We start from the raw sequence: 12,514 nt of genomic DNA on the forward strand, positions 1-12,514 counted from the left end.
GGAGTATCTTTGTGGTGTTCTGTGTATTTCCTGAATTTGAATATTGGCCTGCCTTACTATGTTGGGGAAGTTCTCCTGGATGATATCCTGAAGAGTGTTTTCCAACTTGATTCCATTTTCCCCCTCATTTTCAGGCACCCCAATCAGACGTAGATTTGGTCTTTTTACATAATCCCATACTTCTTGAAGGCTTTGTTCATTTCTTTTCCCTGTTTTTTCTTTAGACTTCTCTTCTTGCTTCATTTCATTCATTTGATCCTCAATCGTTGATACTCTTTCTTCCAGTTGATCGAGTCGGTTACTGAAGCTTGTGCATTTGTCACATATTTCTCGTGTCATGGTTTTTATCTCTGTCAGTTCATTTATGGCCTTCTCTGCATCAATTATTCTAGCTAACCATTCTTCCATTCTTTTTTCAAGATTTTTAGTTTATTTGCGCTGGGTACGTAATTCCTCCTTTAGCTCTGAGAAGTTTGATCAACTGAAGCCGCCTTCTCTCAACTCGTCAAAGTCATTCTCCGTCCATCTTTGGTCCATTGCTGGCAATGAGCTGCGTTCCTTTGGAGGGGGAGATGTGCTCTGATTTTTTGAATTTCTAGCTTTTCTGTCCTGCTTTTTCCCCATCTTTGTGGTTTTATCTGCCTTTGGTCTTTGATGATGGTGACGTACTGATGGGGTTCTGGTGTGGGTGTCCTTCCTGTTTGTTAGTTTTCCTTCTAACAGTCAGGACCCTCAGCTGTAGGTCTGTTGGAGATTGCTTGAGGTCCACTCCAGACCCTGTTTGCCGGGTATCAGCAGCAGAGGATGCAGACGATAGAATATTGCTGAACAGCAAGTGTACCTGTCTGATTTTTGCTTTGGAAGCTCCGTCTCAGGGGTGTACCCCACCGTGTGAGGTGTGGGGTGACGGTCTGCCCCTAGTAGGGGATGTCTCCCAGTTAGGCTACTTAGGGGTCTGGGACCCACTTGAGCAGGCAGTCTGTCTGTTCTCAGATCTCAACCTCTGTATTGGGAGATCCACTGCTCTCTTCAAAGCTGTCAGACAGGGTCGTTTGCATCTGCAGAGGTTTCTGCTGCTTTTTTTTGTTTTTTTAGCTGTGCCCTGTCCCCAGAGGTGAAGTCTACACAGACAGGCAGGCCTCCTTGAGCTGCTGTGGGCTCCACCCAGTTTGAGCCTCCTGGCGGCTTTGTTTACCTACTTAAGCCTCAGCAATGGAGGGCGCCCCTCCCCCAGCCTCGCTGCTGCCTTGCAGTTAGATGGCAGACTGCTGTGCCAGCAATAAGGGAGGCTCCGCGGGCGTGGGACCCTCCCAGCCAGGTGTGGGATATAATCTCCTGGTGTGCTGTTTGCTAAGACCCTTGGTAAAGTGAAGTATTGGGGTGGGAGTTGTCCAATTTTCCAGGTGTTGTGTGTCTCAGTTCCCCTGGCTAGGAAAAGGGATTCCCTTCCCCCTCGCCCTTCCCAGGTGAGGCGATGCCTCACCCTGCTTCAGCTCTCGCTGGTCGGGCTGCAGCAGCTGACCAGCACTGATTGTCCGGCACTCCCTAGTGAGATGAACCCGGTACCTCAGTTGAAAATGCATAAATCACCCATCTTCTGTGTTGCTGGCACTGGGAGCTGGAGACTGGAGCTGTTCCTATTTGGCCATCTTGTATTTACTGGGAAATTACATTTTTAAAGAGAGGACAGGAGACCAGGCCATGGTGATCTTCTAGAAGATCATCTGTCTCATTTTCCCACACTGCACACTGGATTCCTAACTGCAATGGTCAGTGGATGTCCGCTTGGTCTAGGGTTTTACTAGGATTCTTTAACCTCGAGCTTCAACAGAGTTCTGTGACAAAGGAGTCACAGAGATAACTCCTCCACAACACAGGATGAGAACTATGGTTTGGCATGAATTTTAACTTATGCTGGTTATATTGAATTACATATGACAGGCAAATGGGTTCTGATACAAGCTTCAATTCCTCCTTTAAAAAAATTATTTTTTGGAGAGAGGGTCTCGCTCTGTCATCCAGGCTGAGGGCAGTGGCATGATCATGGCTCACTACAGCCTTGACCTCCTGGGCTCAAGCAATCCCCACTCCTCAGCCTCCTATGTAGCTGGGACCACAGGTTCATGCCACCACATCCGGATAATTTTTCATTTTTTGTAGAGACAGAGTCTCATTATGTTGTCCAGGCTGGTCTCATGCTCCTGACCTCAAGAGATCCTTTCAAAATGCTGGGGTTGCAGTCATGAGCCACCATCCTCAGCCAATTCCTTCTTACTACGTGAATTAATTTGGCTGGATATGGCTTAGAAGTAATCTTTCATAATGATTGGTGATTTTTTTTCTTTGTATGAGGTCTACTGATCCTCTTTATTTGTTTTTGTTTTGTGATGTTATTACCTGTAGTCTCTTCTTATTTTGCAAATTTTTTCAAAGCTTACTGTATCAAATGAGTTGCTCAAAGGGAAATTACTTTCTTCAGTCTTTCTCCAGATGACCTACTACTGATCATCCTTTACCCTGGAGATCCTGCCTTGAGTGCCTGGGCTCTGTGTCTCTTGTTCATGTGTTTTTTTTCCTCCTTAATCACGGAAGTCTGTGTCCTGCCTGTGCTGTGGCAATACTTTCCATGTATGGTATGGCTACTATGTATTATCTCTCACTTTCAGAGTAATCTTGCAGAATGGTATGATCATTTCCATTTCATTTCACAAATAAAATAAAATGAAATACTAAGGCTCAGAGAAATTCAATGACTTTTATAAGGTCACACAATCAAGATTTAAATCTGTTTGACTTTCAAGCTCAGAGTAACTGAAAGGTTTCTTTATCCATTTCCCAATTTAGTTAGAAAATTAACTATTAGACTGGATAGAAATATATAATCACTGTAAGGCATAAGGCTTGGGTTCAAACTGTTTCTGTCTTTACTATATGCTTAATTATAAATAAGTTACTTGAACTCTCTAGGACACAGTTTCCTCAGCTGTAGAATGGACATAATTACATTATTTAACTGTCTGGTATATCATGAGCACTAAATACAATGCCACCTGTGGTATGCTTAGGACAGTGGATGGCACGTAGGAAGAGTTCAATAAATGCTAGCTGCAATTACTATTGTTGTTGCTGTTATTTCATGTCCAAAATGTAGTCTTCTATTACACAGAAACATGGGTATCATATTTACTGAGAAACATCAGTGGAAGTCCTTCATGACTGTAGGAGTTCAGAGGTTTGAGTGTTTAACCATTTCATACCCTCTGTCACATGGGGCCATATCTATGCTGGAAAGGAAGAAAATATTTTTAAAATTAGTGTTTTCCAAGCTATGGTAATATTACCACATTTTTTTTTTTCCTGCAGTGACTCTGTTCTTAAATATGAAGTGAAATGTTCACCAAATACTACACAATGCCTAAAGTAGCCTCATTCTATAAATCCCTATTCATGGAAAACAATCTTGGCTTGGCTTTGGTGTCTGTAAATGTGAGGATTAGAGTCCAAAATCGACTCCCTGGAAAAGCTGACCAGACAGCAGTTAACAAATAACCCTCCAGCAAGAATAATTCCCGGACGAGCTGGGCAAGATCAGAACTCTCACTTCCCATAAATCTTTGACCAGGCATTGCCCTTCTTTCTGGGAACTACCATCCTGCTTTCCCACCCCTCCCCTCCCATATCCTCCCGTCCCCTCCCTCCTTTCCTTCCTTCCTTCCTTCCTTCCTCCCTCCCTCCCTCCCTCCCTCACTTCCTCCCTTCCTTCCTTCCTTCCTTCCTTCCCTCCTCCCTCCCTCCCTCCCTCCCTCCCTCTCTCCCTCTCTCCATCCCTCCCTCCCTCTCTCCCTTCCTCTCTCTTTCCCTCCCTTCCTACTAAGGAATTAAAGCAGACATCAAAACCAAATTACAAGACTAAGCCTTTTGTATGCCAGTGTCTGTAATACTATGTGTGCTATGTGTATGTACGTAAACTTGAAAAGTTAGGACCTCAAGGGCAGGGACTGTATGTGGTCCTACTCTCGACAATGCCTAAAACACTGAGAGGTCACACTCTATGCCAAGGCCACAGAGTAACTGAGGTGAGTTCTGTCCTCAAAACAAACAAACAAGTAAACATTCTCAGGAGTTAATCTCACACTTAGTATTCTATGACATTGTCCAGAATACCTCAGATATATTTGGGGAACAATTATATTGAAATAATAGATAAAAAGGTAATGAAACATTGGGCCTCCTGTTCTTCTGTTAAGAATGATCTCTGCAAAATGAGGAAAAGGAAGCCTTGGTGATTTAATCAACAATCTCCCTTCTGCTTTGCTGTACAATGCCTATTAGATGCACAGTGGTCTTAAGCACTTAAAATATTGAGGTTGACCCTAAACTGTTCTTCTGGAATTGGGTATTCTCTGGAGTTTATCTACACTAGAACACTGCTCACCTTAGTGAGGTGAGTCAGCCTTTCCTAGTTCTCTATATAGCTTATTAATTGAGCTGTCCCTCTGCCAGTGGTTTCCAAACAGGTCTATGACAAGATTTCACTGGTGTGAGGTAAAGTGAAAATAAGAAGCATAATGTAGTGACTTTTTCTTAGGGCTAAATTTATTTAATTGAAAGCAAGACCATTTACTCTGAGATTATGTAATTCCTATATTTTTGTGACAAAGAGGCCTTTCTTTCATGAAAGGATCTGCATAAAAGAAGCTTCAGGAAACCATGATTTTAAAGTATGGGAAATGGGAAGTGGATAAACTGCTCTAGGCCATAAATGGTATGTCTGTGTGTGTGTGTTTGTGTGTGTGTGTTCATTGTTGGGCACCCATGTCAAGAGACCATGTGACTGGACAGTCCCTAAAGACCACAGAACCATAATGTTATCCTTTTTGTTGTTGAAGAAAGTACTTCCCTAAGAACAAAGGGTCTAATAAGGAACTCAGTGGGGGACGTTAGCACCACTCAGATAGATGCTAATGCAGAGGGGTTATTCCACACTTAGAAGGGGAAGCTATTCCACACCTACAGACAAGCCTTTAATTGTCGCATTGCCTATTGCTCTTTTAGGATGTATTTTCTTTCTCTGGGCTGCTCTTGGTGTACTTTAACATTCAATTTCACAAGAAATAAAATTGTGCCCTAGGAATGGCCTTGATGAGCATCCAACAACTAAAAGAGACTATGAAAAGAAAACAGTGTGATAGTGTTCCTCATAATGTTGATGCATTAAGGGTACATTATGGCTCAAGTTTTCTAGAACACAAGTGCATGGCCACTGTTGTTCAACACTGCTTTACTGAGAAGTGCAATCAGACAGAAAAATAAAAGAGAGAAAAATAAGTACTTCATATACATCAGGCATTTAATCATCTTAATCAAAATAAAGTGAATTAGTGATGTAGTTGAAATTTTGAGAAGCTGCTTTTAAATGCCATTTTTGGATGTCATTAGTGTTTATGAGAAGTGAGTGACTGTGCTCAGAAGGGTAAATAACTGGCCCAGGTTTACACAGCTGGAGCATGGCAGAACCAATTTCAAAATCAGGCTAAACTCCTGAGCTAATGGGCTTTCATCATTCCTGCAGATTAGTGATACAGAGGTCTTTGAGGACTATCAGGAACAAGGATTATTATTCTCATTTTGGAGAAAAAGAAAATAGATGTATTGGGGGGTCTAGTAATCACTCTAAAAACAAACTAGAAAATCAAATCCAACAATGTGTAAAGAGAATTATACACCTTGACCAAGTGGGATTTATTCCAGGTATGCAAGGTTGAGTCAACATTTGAAAATCAATTAATGTAATCTATGGCATCAACAGACTAAAGGAAAAAAAAAAAACGTAATTACAATAAATGCAGTAAAAGCATTTGGCAAAATCCAACACCCATTCACGATTAAAAACAAAAAACAAAAAACAAAAAACAAAAAAAACTTTCTACAAGCTAGGAATAGAGAATTTCTCCAACTTGATAAAGAACATCTGCAAAAACCCGACTGCTAACACCATACTCAACAGTTATAAACTGGGAGATTTCCTGCTGAGATCAGGAGAAAGGCAATCCTGGTTCACTATTCCTTTTCAACATCATACTGAAAATCCTAGCTAATGCAATAAAGCAAGAAAAAGAAAAAAAGGTTTACACATTGGGAAGGAAGAAATAAATTGCCTTTGTTCACAGATGGCATGATTATCCATATGATTTAACAAAATCTGATTTAACAAAAGAAACTTCCTGGAACTAACCAGCAATTACGAAAAGATTGTAGTATACAAGAATAACATACAAAGGTCAAGTGCTTTCCTATATACTAGCAATGAACAACCGTAAATTGAAACTAAAAGCACAATATCATTTGAAATAGCACACCCCAAAATGAAATACTTAGACAAAACTGTAACAAAATATAAACAAAATCTATGTGAGGGAAAATGCAAATCTCAGATACAAGAAATCAAAAAAGAACTAAATAAACAGAAATATTTTATGTTCATGGAAAGAGTCAGTATTATCAAGATGTCTTTTCTTCCCAAATTGATCTATAGATTCGATGCAATCTCAATCAAAATCCCAAGAAGCGATTTTATGGATATTGAGAAATTGATTCTAAAGTTCATACAGAGTGGTAAGAAAATCCATAATAAACAATAAAATTTTGAAGAAGACAAATAGAGTTGGGCAGTTGACACTACCCAATGTGAAACTTTACTATAAAGGTAATCAAGATCATGTGGTTGGTACTGGCAAAAGAATAGGGAAATAGGTCAGGTGTGGTGGCTCATTATGGTAATTCCAGCACTTTGGGAGGTCAAGGTGGGTGGATCATGAGGTCAGGAGTTCAAGACCTGCCTGGCCAACATAGTGAAACACTGTCTCTACTAAAAATACAAAAAAATTAGCTGGGTATGGTGGTGGGCTCCTGGAATCCCAGCTACTTGGAAGGCTGAGGCAAGGAGAATCGCTTGAACCTGGGAGGTGGAGGTTGCAGTGAGCCGAGATTGCACCGCCACTGCATTCCATCCCTGGTGACAGTGTGAGACTCCATCTCAAAAAAAAAAAAAAAAAAAAAAAAGGAGGGGGGGGAATAAATCAATGGAACAGAGAAAAGAAAAGCTTCAAAATAAACCAACACAAATTTGGTGAACTGATCTTGACAAAGGAGAAAAGGAAAAAAAAAAAAAAAATGCAGCAACAAAGGTGGTCTTTTCGGCCAATGGTTCTGGCGAGCTGGCCATCCACATGCAAATAAATGAATGTGGATACACATCTTACACCCTTCATAAAAATTCACTTGAAATGGATCATAGACCTATATGTAAAACACCAAACTGTAAAACACTAAGAAAATAGGCTAGGAGAGAAATTCTATACAATCTTGGATTTGATGATGACTTTTTAGATACTATATCAAAAAGACAATCCATGAAATAACCTATTGGTAAGCACATTTTTTTTTTCTGTGAATCTAAAACTATTCTGAAAAGAAAGCCTGGTAAAACAACTCAGGTAATAAACAGTGAGTGGGTAGGAATTTTGTAGAAGAAGAAGAAGAAAGCAGAAAGCAGAAAGCAGAAGAAGGAGAAGAAGAGGGAGGAGGAGGAGGAGGAGGAGAAGAAAAAAGAAGAAGAAGAAGAAGAAGAAGAAGAAGAAGAAGAAGAAGAAGAAGAAGAAGAAGAAGAAGAAGAAGAAGAAGGAGAAGGAGAAGGAGAAGGAGAAGGAGAAGGAGAAGGAGAAGGAGAAGGAGAAGGAGAAGGAGAAGGAGAAGGAAGAAGGAAGAAGGAAGAAGGAAGAAGGAAGAAGAGGAAGAAGAGGAAGAAGAGGAAGAAGGAAGAAGAAGGAAGAAGAAGGAAGAAGAAGGAAGAAGAAGAAGAAGAAGAGGAAGAAAGAGGAAGAAAGAGGAAGAAAGAGGAAGAAAGAGGAGGAGGAGGAAGAAGAAGAAGAGGAATAACAAGAGGAAGAAGAAGAGGAAGAAGGAGGAGAAGGAGAAGAAGATCACATCCCTAGAGAGCACTGGAAGGGGTCATGGAGAGTTGGTTCTAGACCTTGCTCTGCAGCTAGTCAGCAGTGTATTTCCTTGGGAAAGGAATAACCCCTCTAACTTCATTCGTCATGTACAAAATGAAGCAGGTGGAATATATGATCTCTAAAGTTCTTATGTCCCTCCCAATGCTCAGTTTTGGAACAAAGCAATCAAAGTTACCCTTGAGGAAGCTCATATAGGATTTAAGGGGAGCTGAACAGATCTTCTTATCACAAATTATCATCTTCACTACCTGATGTGCCCAGTATTAGAGACTCACTTTTTTGTTGTTGTAACGTACATTTCCTTGAGTATATTAAGATGAATATCAACCCCAGCCCTAACTCTGCTTCTCAAAACAGTTGCCCTTAGGAACTGTTATATCTAAAGGCATAAGGTTAACTAATGTGTATTTTTTCAGGGAAGAGGAATCAAAGTAAAATCTGGTATATATCAAGTGTTTGAAACGTTTAAGTAAATGAATGGATGAGTCAATAATTGTAAAGAAGAAGGGTGTAAAGACAAGAGAACTACAGATGTGCAGAACTGCATTAGGGTCATAGAAGGAGGGACGAACCCTAAAAAAAGAGCATCTCCAAAGATAGCTTTGCCTGTTTCATACTTATGCCTGTGGTTAGCCCTGAGGCCTTATTACACACCTCTTCTTGTCAATCATTCATTTATTGAGCACCTACCACATACCAGAAACTGTACTCAGCATCTGGGATCAATGGCAAGTGAACAAAGGGAATGAATCTCTGTCTCAGAGCTATTTGCCTGGCTCCTTGTTAAATGCCCTTACAGCAGGGTAGATACCAGGATTTTTGCTAACTTTCCAACTCTTGACATCCTTCTGTACTCATACCAAACTCAAGAAAGAGTTCAAATGCCCCTTTCATCTAATTTCCCAATCCTCATTGCTTTGAAGGCTAACAGAAGTAAAACTTTTTCTTAGTTTCCCTACTGTGAATAAATGCTGCCCCCTTCTGGAATATTGACAGAAGAATAAGGAACTGACAGCAGTGAAAATTCTTAAAGTTCATGGAAAATTAGGGTTAGAAAAGACTTCAGTTAAATCTCATTGTTTTATCCATGGGAAGTTTGATTTTTGGAAAGGTCAACTTGCCTGTTTATATCTTGGAAGAGAAGAGAGTTAGTAATAACAGGGAATGCAAGACAGGACTGAAACCTATGCTTTCTATTAGGTTTCCTCCTTTCAAGTTTACTAGACTGGGGATAGGGTTATAGATATTTTCATTGTTCCTATGCATGTGTTTATCTACACATTTCCCCTCATTTTTCATCCTATTCATCCCATGCTTTCATCTCTTTCCTATTTCCTGTTTTATAGTGTAGCGATAGGCAGGCTCACCTTGAGAACCCAATGCAGATTAAGAGCAGTCTCAAGCAGTGCCTCTGGCCATGCACTTGTGTGTCTTCTAACTTTTTATCAATCTGTGACATCTTTTATAGATTTCTGGGGAAAGACATGTAAAAGTACACTCTTTATTTATAAATTTAGGTCTACGGGAACAGATCTACCATTATCTTCTCTTCCACTCATTCATTCAGTAAACACTTACTGACCACCTACTTTGTGTTATATGTTGTGAATACAAAAACAAAAAAGACAAAATCTCTGTCCCCTAGGAGTTATCACTTATTGGAGAAGACAGAAAAGTAAACACATGATCAGAGGCAGTGGCACGGGAAAGGCCCTCCAAGAGGAACTGTCAGAACACAGATGGAGGCATCGAACTCAGACTGAAGGAGGGAGGGAGGCTACCTGGAGGAGGTGGCATCTTACCTTCCAGGTGTCTGAGGATTATGTGTAAAATAAAGGGGAGTACAAATATCAAATTGTCAACAAAGTTTTCTAACATGCCTATTCCATGCTTTAACCCTCGAGAGGCCTCAGAGATTTGTAAATCTCAAAGTGAAAATATCTGCTTAGTGATTACTGAAATTCAAGGATATAAACATCTGATATAATGTATGAGAACAAATTTTACACGTCAAATAAATCACTTAGAAACATCACTTTTAATAAAATCATGATAGTATCAAATTTTCTTTTCATCTACTTCTGTAATTGATATTCACATATTTATACAGCTCAAATTAGTCCCATGGTTTGTAAAGCCCTTTTCTTTACTGAGTATCTGTGTCAGCTTGTGATTAGCAGACTCTATAGGGTGTCTAGTAAAGAAAAAGAAAACATAAAACTGGAAAAAGACCTAAAAGTACAATCGGGAACTCAATGAACTTGATGCTTGCAAAATGTTCTGAGAAGGAAGGTTATTTATCTGTGTTAACAACACCTTGAAGTCTGTTTTAGTGTATTGTAGTGGAATGCAGATTTAATTCAGAGAAATGTGATTAGATGAGAAAGAGGGGTAGTTAATTCCTGGATGGATCTTGGGCAAGTCATTTAGTCCCAAGTCCCAGATACAGAGCTACCTCTAGCCCGTATGGTTCTTATATACAAATTAGAAAAAGGCTCCCCCGTCTTTGTGGGTGGAGCCCTGCTGACACTAGGCTTGATGAACAGAATGTGGGATGGATCTCAGCCTTTTCTTACTTGTTAGTTGTGTCTCTTTCTATAGTGAATAACCTGCTCAAGCAGATGTAGTTGCCCCGGCCAGAAACCTTAACAGTAAAATGGAGTTCGTATATCTTTTATGTACCTTACAAGGTGGCTGCAGGCGTCTCACGAAAAAAAAAAAAAAGTATATACATAACACACGTGAGTTGTATTATACCAAATCTAATGCTCCATATTTGGAAGAAGGAGTTCAGTGAGAGTGTTGTATCAACAATCACAGATACTCTCATTAGAGATGCTCACAAGAGAACTTATAGTTGCTAATTAGACACCTGCTGCAAATGTCATTCAGGATGGCCCGAGGAAGTTCATGTTCTGTGGAGTACGGGAACACTGATTTCTTGAAAGGATTCTTCTGCTTGTGATCAAAATTCCAAACAGCAGAGCCCCAGCCACTTCAGAGAAATCTGGATCCTGTTGCCTAAATTCACAGGTGGCTGTAGGCAGAGGACTGTGTTAACAGCCAATGGCCGCAGGTGCTGAGAGCCACCATTGATCTGTTAAGCACACCAGAGGCACAGCTGAGCCAGCACTCTCGTCTTTCTTTTGCATTATATTGCATCCCAAATATTTGCTATTTTTTTCTAGAAAAATTAGCTCAACATGTATCTGTTTTAAAAATATTTCTAATAACTACATTTTAGGTTTTATGGTTCCGTTTAATTTATAAAAATTCAAATTACTGTGGTAAAGCAATTTTCATTCTTGAAACCAAAATAGGAGGATGTACTCTGATTTTACATCTATGACACACACTCAAACATACTAGGTGTGCTTCCTCATAGGGTCTTTGAACTTATGATGTATCTATAATACTTGGAATGCTCTTCCCTGCATGTCTACTCAAATAGCTCATTACCTCTTTTAAGTCTTGGAGGTTTGGTTTAATAATGTTGATATACAATAAATATTTATTGAATTGAATTGCACATTGAAGGTGGTGGGAATCACTGACCTTTAATAGGTTATTTTGGACCTATTACTTTTTGAAAATTACTTAAAAATCTCTCTATATAATTATCCTTTTATTTAAAGCTGATGTTTATTATATTCCATTATTCATGAGTAGCTTTAAATAGGATTATCCATATTTTTTCCAAGTGTTTCTGCTCTTCAATAATCTGACAGACAAGCCAACTCCCATGTTTAACATTAACTTCTAGAGTTACAAGGTGTGTGTGTGTGTGTGCGCGCGCGCAAGCACGTGCATGTAAAATAATATTTGAAATTTTTGGTGACATCCAAGGCACTAAGATAAAAGTATAAAATAAAAAAGTCACGGGGCAGTAGATGGATAGAGAATAACAGTGATCTAGAGGCCTTGGACAGCCATTCTTTTTCCCGCCTTGAAGTACTACCTTCTCATGTACCTCATACTCTCTACTTAATCCCTTATCCCGAGTTCATGTCCTTTGCAGGGACATGGATGAAGCTGGAAACCATCATTCTGAGCAAACTACCACAAGGACAGAAAACCAAACACCACATGTTCTCACCCATAGGTGGGAACTGAACAATGAGAACACTTGGACACAAGGCAGGGAACATCATACACTGGGCCCTGTCGGGGGGTGGGGGGTAGGGGGAGGGATAGCATTAGGGGATATACCTAATATAAATGATGAGTTATGGGTGCAGCAAACCAACATGGCACATGTATACCCATGTAACAAACCTGCACGTTGTGCACATGTACCCTAGAACTTAAAATATATATATATGTGTGTGTATATATATGTGTGTGTGTGTGTATATATAAAATCCTCACCCTTTCCGAAGAAATCTTCCAAATTATTTGGATTGGCCAAATCATGGTAGAAATTACATTCTAAAAAAGTGAACACACCAAAATGTTAGCAGTTGTTTTAAAGTTTACATAATCTCTCATGTCTTTAATAG

Source organism: Theropithecus gelada, chromosome 8 (genome assembly GCF_003255815.1).
Source record: "Theropithecus gelada isolate Dixy chromosome 8, Tgel_1.0, whole genome shotgun sequence".
In the NCBI taxonomy this organism is placed as follows: domain Eukaryota; kingdom Metazoa; phylum Chordata; class Mammalia; order Primates; family Cercopithecidae; genus Theropithecus; species Theropithecus gelada.